At 41.9% G+C, this 15095-nt stretch overlaps 1 non-coding gene and 1 pseudogene across 1 annotated transcript; both read left to right on the top strand.

The window, feature by feature from the left end:
- LOC101570110 lies at positions 1-13393 on the top strand (annotated as a pseudogene).
- A 615-nt stretch (positions 13394-14008) lies between these two features.
- On the top strand, positions 14009-14141 carry LOC111816164. The gene has a single exon (XR_002820643.1). It is a non-coding gene; the product is annotated as a small nucleolar RNA SNORA40 (small nucleolar RNA).
- The last annotated feature ends 954 nt before the right edge of the window (positions 14142-15095 follow it).

Genomic DNA, 15095 nt, shown 5'->3' with positions numbered 1-15095 from the left:
ATGTCCACCAGGACATACCACCACCTTGAGGTGGTGCAGGAGAAGTACATGGGAAGGTAGGGTCACGTATCCAGTGCATTTAGGAGAACCAGCTCATTACCCAGCAGGGTCAGCAGGTAGGTGGCCCCAAAGAGCACAAAAAGCCCGGCCTAGGTCTGTGTGTTGAGAGCCCCACTAGGACAAACCCACCCAGGTCATGTTGTCCCTTCTCTTGGAGCAGGTGGGACAGGCTGTGGCCCATGTGGGGGGCCTAATGAGAGGCGACGAGATAGCTCAACAGAGTAAGGCCCTGCTTAGGCAAGTGCATGGACCAGGGTTTGATCCTTGGTACTGCACGCCATGATTGGCCCCGCCCGTGGGCCCTTTGAGCTGGCCACAGAGACTGAGCCTGACTCTGAGCTGTGTAATTAGACCAAATACATTTTAAAAAATCCTAATGAATTTTTCACAGTAATTTTTTTGTTAAGCAAATGAATAAAAAAGTATTCAAAGTGGTTTTAAGAATTGTTGCCCATTTAGAGCAGGTGTAGAACCTGTTTTCCGGGATTCTGCCTTGTCCTTCCAACCAGGCCAGAGCCAGGGACCATTCCTGTTTTCCCTGTAACCCAGGCTGGATTAGTGACAGAGAAAATCACTCCTTTGGTTCTCACTGACTAATCAGTCTTAGCACTAAGTTGATAAGATCAGGACCTCACTGGAGGACATTATATTGGCCATGATTATGTCCCAATATTTTGAGATTATACTGTTTCCTTGGTGAAATGCTGGCATTTGACTGTGAAAGTAATGATGAACAGAAGATGAATACACGTATTACTTATTTGCGATGACAGGGTTTGGAAATCGACAGTGCCCACGGATGAAGTCAACCAGGGAGTATCTCTAAAGTCCTCTGGGGCTCTGCTCTGAGTAAGTTCTCCCGTCTTAGCAAGGAAGTGTTTGCCCTTGGAACGTCCCTGTGTTTACTTGACTGAACTTTAGCAAAGCCTAAAGATGCCTCCATTTTCTTAAGGAGCTAAGGAGTTTTGTGATCTTTCTTTGTGTATCAGCAACAATGCCCTCTAGGCTTCCTTTCAATATTTGCTTCGTGTCTTTTTGCAAAGTGATAGGAGAAGGGAGTGCAAATGTCTATGAATGAAAATGGGGAGAGTCCACAGGGACATGGTGAGGGATGTCTCGTGAGCAGCACATCTGGGTGCCACCAGGAGATGGGGGGCCCGATGTGAGGGGGCGCGGAAAGCTCTGGGGTCTAAAGGGTGGCTTAGGAAAGTCTCATGGCTACCAGAACACTGACAACGCAGTAGGGTAACATGATAAGCCCCAGTCTAGAAGACTAAATCACACTCTGGAGCAAATGCGTACTAATCTCAGGTGAGTGAGATCCAGAAATATAGCATTTGTGTTAGAACCTCACTGTTTCTAAGCTGATTACGAAGGGAAGCTAAGTTTTAAAATCACCACTTTAGAGAGAACTTGAAAAACGTAAGACATGGTTTTTGAGAGTTTTTGAGACAGGGTCTCACTATGCCGTTCAGGCTGGCCTTGAACTTGTTTTGCCACCCAGGCTGGCCTTGAACTCACAGCAATTTGCCTTAGCCTCCCAAGTGATGGGATTATAGTTGCTCGTCACCCCACCAACAGAGGTGAACACATTTTGAAATCAACCTAAGGAAGAAAGATCTTTGAGACTAAACCCTTCATTGTTTATTTGGAAAAGTAAAAACCAAGACAGATTAAATGATCTCAAATCACCTTGTGAATAATAATAACAAAAAGATATTTTCTTTTGTGTACTGTGTTTCTCTTTAGCCTTAGGTTTTTTTCGACCTGGTCCCAAGATAACGTTTTAGAACATCTTAGATCAGAAAAGAACCACAAATGTTACTCATTTACAGCGAGTAACAAATGAGACAGGCACGAACTTCCAAACATTAGCTCAACAAAACTGATTTGGAGTAAGGATATGAATGGTAGGCCTAGAATCCAATGAAATAGAAAACAGAACATTGGGCTTTTTCCAGGCTTTGCCCCAGAGCAGTGGGGCTCTGGAACGGACCAGTTCTCTGTGAGGTTTTGATCCAGCTCAGAAGATCTCAGGCCCATGTCTGAAACAGCCTGTCCTCAATCTCTCCCTCTCTTGCTCAGCGACCTAAATGGAGGCCACAGGACTGGGGTCTATATCAACACTGGAAATTTGAAAAAGAAAAATTACACAGAGTCCAGGACCTAGCAGAGGTTTGTGCAACATGCTTTTGATGGTATTTAACATAGAGTTCAAAGTATTTTCAGCTGGTGTCTTCCTGAGAGATGGTGTGCAATCCAATGGAGATGGCTACAAAATGAAAATGCCTATAAGGGCTAATGAAAGTTCAAAATTACCACATGAAAGGACATGGAGTTCCTATGACTCTTGTACAAGCAAAAGAGCACATGTACCAAATGCCTTTAATACACATGCTTTCTCACAAGGTATGTCACAAAGGCAGCTAAATAATAAAATATGCAGTATCCAACATGTATTGAGCAAGTAGTCATGAATCTAACAGCTGAGTTACCACAAGTATACAGGCCAAAAGAAGTTGATTAGAAATGCTTTTATATTTAAGCCCTACAGAAATAGTAACCCTTATAAATATTCTGAGGTTTTTCTGACTACCACAATTTGGATTATGTAAGGATTTTAAAAAAAATGTCTACAAACTATCATAGGAAACTCTAAATCTTTTGCGTGAGCTAGAAATATCTCTCAGACTACTGCTCAAACCCAGTGTTGCTGGAGATCATTGTGCTCCACTGTTTGGTTTCTAAGAAATAATCCACCTCCAGATGCAACAATTAGAATTTTTTTTTCTTTTGCAGTGCTGGAAATTGAATGCATTAAATGCTGAAACACATACTCAGCCTTTCTATTTTGAGACAACTTCCTGGACTAGCCTTGCATTTGATTATCTCGTTTCACTCCCTGATTAGCTGCGATTGCAGGTGTGTACCACCACGCCAAGCAACGATTCAAAGTTTTAAAACCACAAGACTAATGTCTTTCTTGGTTTGTCTATGTGATCACTTAAAAAATATTCCTGCATTAGGTGGGCAAGTGGAATAAATGAGAAAAAGCAAAAACGACAGAAAACCCATGTAATATTCCCCATGGTTCTAGAAACCCATTCCCATCATGATACTTCAGTTTTCCACATTCCTCTAGGCCTAGTGGTCTAATAGAAGCCATCAATATTCAAGTGAACAGAGGCAAGAAATAATGAAGCATAGTCAAAATTTAAATTGTTTGGACATCACAGAAGACAGCAGATTGCATATGTTATCTTATCTAACATCAGCATTTAGTAAATAGCCTAACTGCTACAACAAAACACAAAAAGCAGCTCAATATATTAAGAGTAAAGTACTATTACTCTGAAGTCAAAATAACTGAAAGCTAAGTTTGCTAACATAATTGAGAAATGTAGTAAAAACAACAACAACAACTTGAGAACAGTTTAACCCAGTGTTTCTATTGGGGCTGGAAGATGCGGTCGGGTGCAGCTGGCAGGAGGGCAGGGCAATCTGATGCTGCTGTAGGCCTCGCCTCTTCCTCCTTTCAGTTCCGTTGTGGTGGGAATGAGTCACTCTATTGATAGCTGACCCTAGAAACTGGTTTTATCATAACCCCAGTCTCTGAGTTCCTGAGCTCTGCACCAGGGAGCTTGTAGCTTGTCCTGTGTCCTATTCCTTTTGTCACTGAGACACTAAGGGACAGGAGGAACTGAGGGACAGGTGACTCAGATCACTCAGTGTGACTGTGGATGAAGTAAACTATTGCCCTTTGCAGAATGCTTTGCCATTTCTCTGACATCCTCTTTTCAACATACCTCCATGAGACCCTTCTATAACCATGGAAACAGAAGTTCTCTTGTTTCATTTGCTTTTAGTCAACTTGTCCTTGTCACTAATCTGGGAGGTCACAAAGTTGGGCAATGCATCCTAGCTTCCCACTGGCTTTGCTGTGGGGGTTCCACCTCTGGCTGCTGATCACAGTGGCCTAGGCTACCTCAGGGAGACCTGAAGACCACCTTTTCATGTTTGCTGGAAACACTGAGTCTGCAGATGCCCTTGGTCATCTGGCTCCAAGGCAGAAGCATGGTAGAAGGCTGTGGCTGGACAAATAGGCTTAATCTTTCATGGCCAGGAAGCAGGGCAGAGGAAGAGTGCCAGAGAGGAAGGGGCAAGAGATCAGATATAAACCCCAAGTTCTCGCCTCTGGGTGGGTCCTGAGCCAAGCGATTTCACAATGCACCTTCATTTCCATAGCTTCTTCGCCTTCATTTGTGTCCCTTAGCTTGCTGATCCTTGGGCCAGATTCCGCTCAGCTTTGCTGGGAGCCGTGTTGCTCATTTAAGAGCTGGTTTGTCCATTGTGACGTGACGTATTGGCCATTGCAGCTGGTATGTCTTTTCTTCTCTCTCTCTCTCCTCTGTTCTGTCCCCACTCTTGTGCTTCTTTGGCAGCCACAACCTAAGCACCTGAACATCCTCCATCCCTAACACTGGCCCAGACCCAAGGGTGGGAAGCTTTGTTTAAGATGGCACCAGCTACATGAAAATCCAGTAGCTCCTAGGATAAAATCTAAAAGGAAATCTTAGGGACATTCTTTCAGTCTCCTTTTCAGCCTCACAGAACAGAAGTGATTGGCTTAAGGTTATCTGCCCGGGAGGAGCAGGACTGGCAGCAGATCTGGTATGTGAGGCTCTCAAGACCCATTTTCTTCCCGTGAAGTGCCACTGTGCTATCACTCCTAGGCTGAAGGAGCGGGTCACAGTAACCAGTGAGGGGCATCAGAGGGTGGGCTCCATTACTGGTAGGGAGGGATTTCAGGAAGGGATGAGGGTTTGGGTTGCTGCTTCCGGGGCTAGCTGAAGCTTCAGACCACCACAAGATGATGCTGGGAAACAGACTGAAGAAGATTCCAGCGGACTGGAGGTCGGCTCCCCCACTCAGCTCAGCCTGTTCAGTTCTGTGTGTGGAAGGGACATATTCATTCCATACTTGCAGTAAGAGTGTGGAGCCCGCTGTGGGGAATGGTTCTCTGTAGCCAGGAGCTGAAGCTGGAGAAAGACCTTGTCCATAAGGCCCATCTCTTCATTTTTCTGATTCTAACAAACGGCTTGAAAGTTGGAGACAGTATCTCTCCCTTCAGCACACCTCATTCCCAGCTTGACACAGAGACTGGTATATCATATTAACCTACAATAACAACATAGAGGGAGGTTTGCCCGGAAAAAGTCTGCTTGGGGATGAATGAAAGGGGACTGCAATCTGGACTATGCACATCATGGTGGTCATGGGCACATCCAGGGAGGTTGAGGCAAGGGGGAGATTTTAAGGGGAACGTGAAGTACTTGTAGGTTGTTTTCAAACAGAAGGTCACTGGACACAGAGGCTCAGAGCAGGTGGTGATTTGTCTATTGACTGTCGCTAGGAGACAGCCTCGGGAGAGGTGACAGAGCAAGGCTGTGGTTTAGCCAGGGCACCGCCAGGTTGCAGTGAGGGCTGGCTGCTCCTCAACAGGATGTCCCCACAGAAGTGGCTTCAACGGCAAGGTTGTGGTTCTTGCAGAATCTTTTATGATAATCTGGTCCTAGGCAACTATGCCTGATCCTACCACCATTATCTCCTGACACAGTTTTGCTAGGGTTGGACATAAGTGAGTCATTTCGGTCCTGACAGCTCTCCCTCCCAATAGAGAGTGAGCTGACTGACTGACTGGATCTCATATTGAATAATTCCCTAAAGTTAATTCCCTTAGACAGTCAGAGAAGGCAAAGGGTGAAAAAAGAGGGTCAAAAGAAAAGCCTTTCTTTAGGGGCCTCACCTTCACTACTCCCATGGTTTTCCTTGAGTCTCTTGTGTTAGATCTTGTTCTGAAAAAAGTGCCAAAATATTCCATGGAACATGTATTTTAAACATCTATCTTTATTTATGTGAAAGTACATTTTTATACTTAAAACATTAAAACAGGCTGTCCAGATAGCTTGGCCATCTAAGCATCTGATGGCAAGCTCAAGGACCAGGGTTCAAGTACCCAGAACACTGGACATGCCGGGCGGGGCCCAAACCGGATGTGGTGGCTCACACCTGTAATCCCAGCACTGGAGAGGGTGAGACAGGAGAATAACTATGAGCCTGAGTTGCAGAGCAAGACCCTGTACAAATAAATAAATAAATAAATAAATAAAAATTCAAACAATACACAAGAACTTAAGAAAAAATTACAGGGCTGGCGAGATGGCTCAGTGGTCTAAAGCACCTACTTGAAACAAGCTTGGCAAAGCACAGGGACTGCGGTTCGATCCCCCAGCACCACATGCCAGTCAGCCCCACCCCCTGATGGGCTAAGCTGGCCACACACACACACACACACACAATAAATAAATAAATAAATAAATAAATAAATAAATGTTTAAAAAAAAAAGAAAAAAGAAAAAAATTACATTTCACCATTTATCCTCATTCGTGTCTCCGGTATATATTTTCTGGAGATAATCAACATTTGTAATTTGTTGGTTATAAATAGGACAGCATTCCATATGTTAAAAAATACAAGACTGTGTGTTCTTTTCCTTTTGTAGCTCATGATTTTATTGCCTATGTAAAGAACTTTTGCCATCCCGAGATGCCAAAGAATTTTTAGTACGAAACTTTGTGGTTATAGAGCATACATTCAGAGCTAAGCCATGTCACATTAATTCTCTATCTATTCTGAGCTAAGGGTAAGAGTTCATGTCTCCTTCGATGTACGGGCTATCATTTTAGTGATGCATTTGAGAAGATGTCGCACAAATTTTGCATGTTGTGTTTTCACTTTCCTTCATTTCAAGCTGTTTTCTAGTTTTCTTTTTATCCTTTCTGCCTAGGCCAATGGGTTAATCAAACAAGTGGTGTTTGACATGTCAATATTTGTGGGATTTTCCAAGATCTATTTCTGGGATTGATTTTTAATAAATTCTATTGTGATCAGAGTACATACGCTGCATTATCCCAGTGCTTTAATTTTGTTGAGACGTGTGGTACAGCACACTGTCACTGCTGAGGACAGCTCCTGGAGACCGCGTGTCCTGCTGAGTTGGGATGGAATGTTCTCTGGATGTCCCATAGGCCATGTGTATAGGCTCACATCCTCTACAGCCTCTCTATCCCTGTTGATTTTCTGTCTACCTTTTCACTGACTGAGAGCCCAGTGTTCCATTATCTACCTGTCCCTGTGGGTTTTTTCCCCTTTTACTTTTGTCTCTTTGCTCCATGCCACTCAAAGCTCTGTACCACTTTAGGAACGTCCATCTCAGTCCCCACCCCTGGGCAGGGTCTCAGCTGCTGTAGATTTCAGTGTTACAAAGTTTAGGTTTTCATTCCATTTAGCTTTTGTCAAGTTCTATATCTGTGTTTGTAAACTTTGTGTAACTGATTTGTTCCAGGTTATGAGGTATATTTTCCTGATGTTTTAAAGGTTTAATAATTTTTGATTGAATGTCGGACAGGAAGAATTTTAAGTTATTGGATACTTGACTTTGTTGTATTCTGTTTAAACATTTTTGGTTTTGTATGGCAGGTAGTTAAGTTAATTGTAAATTAGTGTAATTCTCTGGTGTTTATGAACTAACTTAAGGAGTTCTAAGGTGGTCTTTTTAGGGGTAACTTTACTCAACTTCTAAGGTTTAGCCCTTTTGCCATTTGTATGGCAGAAAACATAATTTTATTTAATGTTTTTTCTCTCTAACTGAAGAGTGAAAAAAATGAATGCTGGCTTCATTTGAGGTCTGAAAGGTAATTTGTTTTATAATTTTTCTTTCCTTCAAAGTTTTCTTTCCTTCCCAGTTTTGTGGGGCTTTTACACTCCATGTTTGGCTAAACATCAGTACAGACTGATGTTTAACCAAGAACTCAAAGCCCAACCTGAGCCCCTTTGCTCTGCGTAGCTAACTCCTCCCTGGGGCTCTGCCCTTCTCTTTATCCTCGAACTCCATCTCCACATCCTCCAAGGAGCAACGTGTCCAGGCCCTTTGGGTTCCCTCTCCTTAGGCCACAGTCCGGATATTGCCCGCCGGCAGGAAGTCAGTATGATTGTATCAGCCATTTCGTTGCTGTTTCTTCTCCAGGAAGGCAGTTCTCGGTTATCATTCAAGTTTTGAAGAAAATAGCTCTTTATTTTTTGTAATTTTGTAGCTGTTTGTGGTAACTGGGTAACCCTGTACCCCGTTCTTCTTGATGCCTGAAAAGAGAAGGTCTATACGCATTTTATTTTTAAACTTATTTTTCTGTGTTCTTAGAGAGTCCTCTCAACTTAGCATTCATTATCTTATTTCTTTAATATTTCAGGAATACGAATAGTGTGTTCATATGAAAGAAGGCGGGGCTATATTGTAGTAAGTGTGGGGTTGCTTTGCCATTGTGTAGATCGAATTGCAAGGGGAGATTTTTGTCCTTTCTGAGTAATCTTAGCAGAGTCAGATGGATGTAGTTTAGGGGTTAGTTTATATCATGTGATAGTTGTCACTTCAAGGAAATAATAAAGCTACGGGGCTCCAAAATGCCACTAAGTAATGCTATCTGCTTGATGAAATCTTCATCAGCACTAGAGATCCTACCGTTTTGCATAAAGTATTTTATTTGCTAGAGAGAAACATTTTTCTCAGAGAGCAAATTCTGAGGTGTCCTGTCTGGTATTGACCAGTAATGGGAGAGCTGACCTGTTACTCTGTGAACAGTGTTTGGAATGACCTGCCTTCAGTAGACACACAGAGCCTACCTCCTTGTATTTTGACACATCAGAGTCTGTGACTTCGGCACAGTGCTAACAACTGGATCAATTTTGTATTCAACCAGAGCCCCCTGCTGTATGCTCTGGGTTTTGATGCCCTCCTCTTTGACAGGGTACTACATTTTTCTTCATGTTCAGGATATTTATTGAAATCTGTAACCCAGCCTGATTGCTGCCATCTCCATCATTTTTATATTTTGATTCATTTTTATATTCGTGTTATTCAGGTTAAGAAGTTCAAAAGAAGGAAACCCAGAGTATGTATTTCAGGTTAATCTGAAACTTACTATGTATTCCAGGGTGACCTTGAGCCTGCTGTCATAGCTCATTCTCATCTCCTAGGATTTGGGAGAGTTACTATGTAAACCCCTTGAGGGGTTTCCTTTCTTCTGTCCAACTGTCTAAAAATCCTAGGGCTGTCTTTCCTTTCCAGTCTGAGGAAAACTGTCCCTCTGGCCATCAGCATATGCAAGACGCAGGTCTTCTGCTGGTGGCCACTGCTCCTGTGAGAACTCTGGGAGATGCGAGACCCCTGACCGCCTGTTATTCTAGCATCTTTCTAACGGTTTCATTCACTCCATTTAGGTCTCTGACCACCCAAAGCCTGCGTTTTCTCTGTCTCCTTAGAATTTAAAAATTCTCTAAAACCTTAATAATCTAGGAGGGGGAGGCATGAAATTAAAAAGCTTACATTCTTCTGCTACTCAGTCGATAATTAATAACCTAAATACAGAGCCTTATGCTTTCAACGTTTTTGAGGTTTAAACACACTTATCTATTGCAACTGAAAGTGGTCTCTACTGACTGTTGTGTGGCCTCTTATTTTCTCAGTCAGCTTTTTGTTAATCCTTTCCACTTGTCAAGTTCTCTTTCTTCATCGTGTCAATCTGGACTCAACTCTGTTCTGTCCTTGAACATGATTTCGATGCTACTGACTCTGCCCCACACCTCCATGTGCTCCTCAACCCTAGGCTCCTTCTCTTCTTCCTCCACTACCAGTGGAGGCCTCCTTCCATCCTCTCCCTCTTCAGTATCTTTCTCCATGCCCACTGCCTGCCTCCTGTACCTATCTACTCTCTCCTAACCCAGAAGCTCCGTTGGCCTTGGCCTCCTCCAGGAGATGATAAAGTAGAACAGATCTATTTCCATGTCCCTGTCTCCCTCTTTCACTTCTCCCAAATTAAAAAATGCTTGGGTCCACTGGGACTCTGGAGAGCTGAGATCTGTGAGTTCAGCGTGGGCAAGTGTGGATCTTTACTCGTGCGATGTAAGATCTTTGGAGAGGACTCTTGGAAGTCTGCAGGACTGATAAGCTCTGACCTGTAGCCCCCAGCATGCAGGCATGGGACTTGTGCTGGTGCCAGTCCCACTTTTAAGAGCTTAGGAGGACCCTGAGCAACCTGCCAGGACTCTGGAGAGCTGCTATCTACCATCCCAGTGTGGGCACAGGCGCAGATCTTTCCTGATACCATTTAAGGACCTTGGAAAGGACTCTGGGAGACCTGCAAGACTGGTAAGCTCTGAAACTTAGTTTTGTTTTGTTTTTGTTTTTGGCAAAACTGGGGATTGAACTCAGGCCCTTGCACTTGCCAGGCAAGTGCTTATTGTACTGAGCCATCTCCCAGGTCTCTGAACCTTAGTTGCCAGTGCATAGGCGTGAAGCTTCTGCTGGTGTCAGTCCAACTTTTAAGAACTAAGTAAGACCCTGACCAGCATTCCAGGGCTGTGCAGTGCTTCAGTCTATGGGCCCAGCATGTGCAGGCATGAAGATTTCCTGGTCCCTGATCCATTTATTTAAGAACTTTGGAGGACTCTGGGTGGCCTGTGGGACTCTGGTGAGCTGTGGCACTTGGCCTCCAGCACACAGATGTGGAGCTTGTGCTGGCACTGGTTCAATGTTTTAAGAACTTAGGAGGATTCTAGGCAGTCCAAGGGATTCTGGTGAATCCAGTCACCACCCACCACCTACACTGAAGCCTTGTTGAGTGTTGGCCAGTCACCCCCACTGTTAGTGAGAGCCTTGGTGAGTCCTACCCTCCCCACTGTAGTGGACACCTTGCCTATATATGCCTCACCACTCTCCCACCACTGCTAAGTCTGGGTAATTGCTGGGAGCTTCAAAAATGCCAGAATACAGGAGCAAAAGCCAATCTCAATCCTCTAGCCCACTGAGAACAAATACCACTGTGATAAAATCAGTACGGTTCTGGCATAGAGACAGACATGAGGATCAATGGTACAGATTAGAAGATGCACACACAACTGCAAACACAGTAGGCTGCCTTACCTTTGATAAAGGGGCCAAACATGTTCGGTGGAAGAAAGATAGCCTCCTTAATAAACGGTACTGGAAAAACTGGCTTTCCTAATGCTGAAGGCTAAAACTAGACTCATATCTACCATCATGCACAAAACTACAGTCAAAATGGATCAAAGATTTAAATATTAAAACAGAAACATTAAATCTTCTGGAGGAACATGTAAGTAGAAATCTTACAGACGTAGGGGTAGGTTGAAAGTTTGTGAAGAAATGCCAAACTGCACAGGAAATACCTCAAAGAATCAATAACTAGGATCTCATCCTTTTGAAGTTTCTACTCTTCAAAGCAAATCTCCAACAGAGTAAAGAAATAACCCACAAACTGGGAAAATTATAGCCAACTGGTCCTCTGAGAAAGGCCTTCTGTCATGAACATATAAAGAGTTAAAACAAAACAAAACAAAACAGGCTCCCCAAATTCAAAGACCCAATCCAAAAATGGCCACCTGAAGTGAATATACACTTTTCAGAAGAAGAAATACAGGGAACCGCCATCTTCTAGGAATTTGCCAAAATGACTAACACAAAGGGCAAGAGGAGGGAACCCAGTATATGTTTTTCAGGCCTTTTAGAAAACATGAGGTTGTTCCTTTGGCCACATACACGTGAAACGACAAAAAGGGTGATATTGTAGACATCAAGGGAATGGGTACTGTGCAAAAAGGAATGCCTCACAAATGTTACCATGGTAAAACAAGAAGAGTCTATAACGTTACCCAGCATGCTGTTGGTATTGTTGTAAACAAGCAAGTTAAGGGCAAGATACTTGCCAAGAGGATTAATGTACATATTGAACATATTAAACACTCAAAATGTCACAATAGCTCCTGAAATGGGTCAAGGAAAATGATTAGAAAAAGAAGGAAGCCAAAGAGAAATACCTGGGTTCAACTGGAGTGCCAGCCTGCCCCTCCCAGAGAAGAGCAACCAATGGAAAGGAACCTGAGTTGTTAGAACCTATTCCCTATGAATTCATGGTATAAACTGGGGATGTTACTATGTCACTCAGTACCTAAATGGCAGCTTAAGTGTTCAGGGTCCCATGTAAAAATAAAATCATCCTGTCTTGTAAGTGTGCTTTTCTTAGTTGAACAGGTATGTTGTGTCTTCTTCCTTCAGAAATATTTGCAACAGATTTTCACTGTACTTAGTAATTGTGTCTAGTCTTTACTCTTCAGTGTTTTTCTTGCTGAAAGATATTGCTGAGGCACTGTGCAGGCATATACCCAAATATTCAAATATTTATAAAGTATTTATATTGGCTTGAAGGTCCTGTGAATCATCACGGGGAAAAGATGTATCGAAATAAATGGAAGTCACTTCAGAAAAAAAAATACAAACGGCAAGTAAATATATAAAACAGTGTTCAATATTGTTAGCCATTTGAGAAATGAAAATTAAAACAGCGCTGAACTTTCCTGCAGTGCAATTGGAGAAGAAACTCTTTAAGACCAAGAAAAAGTGGTGGAAAAATCAGGCATGGATCCTGTTAACTGTACGACATCGATAGAGCTGTAGAAATTGAAAATCAAAGTGATAACTCTTCATCTGGTAGCAGCTTATTTAAAACACAATGTGTACCTTCTCAAAGAAAATCCATAAGGAAATTTGTTCATATACCTGAGAATGTTCAGACAGATTCATCAAGTGATTCATCCATGGAACCAAAGACATTGACTTCGAAGGCTATTTTTGAAAGACTCAAGAAAAAGAAGAAATGTAAGAAGAGGAAATACAAGCCAAAATTAACACCAAGAGGAAGCCCAAAAGGAAGGAGAAACACTAGAAGGTCACAAATAGATAAAAAAACAAATCAAAGAAAAAGGGCCTATGTTCCCAATTTTACAATCTGAGGCTAGAAGGAAACCATTACCTTAGAGGAAAATTTTAAATTTTGAGCAAGCTGTTGCAAGAGGCTCTTTAAATACTATATTGAAAAACTGAAGTATGAACACCACCTTAAGGAGTCACTGAAACAAATGAATGTTGGTGAAGATTTAGAAAAAGACCTTTCTTTCTTTTTTTTTTGGTGGAACCAGGGATTGAACTCAGGCCCTTGCACTTGCCAGGGAAGCACTTATTCCACTGAGCCATCTCCCCGGCCCCAGAAAAAGAAGACCTTGATAGTTGTAGATAAAAATACTTGGACGATGATAACTCCATTTCTTCAGTTGAAGTCAGAAGCAGAATATGAGACAACACATCATGAACATGATGCATGTGATATCAAGTTAGAAGAGAGTTTTTTCATTGTTAAGTTCTGAATTTCCAGGCAAGATGAATGTGTATTTACCATGAGAGAATAATAAAGAAGCTGCTTTGTTTATAAAGAGAGTTTCTAAGGCCAGAAATGATGGACAGAGGGCAAAAAGATCTGAAAAAGAGATAATCATGTGAATATCAAAGAAAGTAAACAATGTACAGAAAGTGATGGGTGTTTTTTTTAGATAGGAAGAAATGACCATAAAGATTTACATGGAGATAACTTTGAAATCTTAAATCGAGAACTAGGGAGAAGAATGAAAACTTGAACAAGTTTGTGGAAGAAACTAAAGAAATAGCATTTAAAAATTTCAAACACTGGGGAAACGCTGAGCTACCACTTTTGAATCCTGCTGTTTTTTATCAGTGCTTGCTACTCTGAGAGCTTGTGTCACTGCAACATTGAAAGAAAACGTCAGTGGCATCCAACCAACTTCTGTAGATTTTTGGGAACACTGTTTTAAACTCCAGCATAAGGCCCTTGTTCTGATTCCCAAGCAGCTCAAAAACAGCTTCCTAGTGTACCTGGTGAATGGTTTTTCTATTTCAACTGTGGTTTTCCTTATGATTGCCATTGTATAGCTGACTTCTGTTAAGTATGCACTGCACTGTACAAGGGCACTTACGTATGTTTTTGACTTTCCTTTTGTGGACTAAAACTTAAACGAACAGGTGCAAAAAATGAATCCTCTTTTGCAACCTAGAGCTCATTGTTTGGTATGAGTTTTGATGCATAAAAGAAGGGATTTTACTGCTAGGTGAAGTGGTTATAGATGCCAAGGCAAGAGGAATTAAGTTTGGACCGTATAGTGAGATTGCTTCAAAAAAAGAAAGTAAAAACAAAAAACATAATGATTACCTAATGCAAATAAAAGTGATGATGTTAAAAAAAAAGAAAGAAAGAAAAAGGAAAAGAAAAAAAAAAACCACCATTGAGATTCCATCTCACCCCAGAAAGAATGGCTATCATAAGGAAATCAGCCAATAACAAATGCTGGAGAGGCTATGGAGAAAAAGGAACCCTTCTTCACTGTTGGTGGGAATGCAGACTGGTGCAACCACTAAGGAAATCAGTGTAGAGATTCCTTCAAAAGTTAGGATTGGAGATCCCATGCAAGCCAGCTATTCCCCTCCTGGGTATTTTTCCAGAAGAACTGAAAACCTCATACCACAGTGATATGTGTGCACACATGTTTATAGCCCTGCAATTTATCATAGCTAAATCCTGGAAACAGCCCAGATGCCCATTAACTGAGGAATGGATAATGATGTGGTATTTTTACACAATGGAGTATTGTTCAGCTATAAAACAAGATAAATGTGAATCTTTTGTTGGTAAATGGATGCGGCTAGAGACCATACCATTTAGTGAAATAAATCAGACCCAAATGTGCAAACATATTGTCTCCATAATGTGAGAACCTGAATGAGAAAATGGAATCTGAAGATTATAATAGATACTGGAAAAAGGGAATGCACTTTTTCAAAAGGAAGAGTGTCTGAGTTGAGGAAGACAGGAGAGGGACTTGGAGAAAGGGATATACCTATGTATGTAAGCAGAAGAGTTTGGACAACTATACTCTGCATTTCTGCTAGTCTAGCAGATAATGCTTAACTAATTTGTTTTGTCTTCTTTTTTCTTTTTTCTTTCTTTCTTTTCTCTTTCTTTCTTTCTTTCTTTCTTTCTTTCTTTCTTTCTTTCTT

Source organism: Octodon degus, unplaced genomic scaffold, assembly GCF_000260255.1.
Source record: "Octodon degus isolate 3935 unplaced genomic scaffold, OctDeg1.0 scaffold00027, whole genome shotgun sequence".
Taxonomy (NCBI): Eukaryota; Metazoa; Chordata; class Mammalia; order Rodentia; family Octodontidae; genus Octodon; species Octodon degus.
Note: the sequence above shows the minus strand (reverse complement) of the source record. Positions and strands in the feature narration are given on the sequence as shown.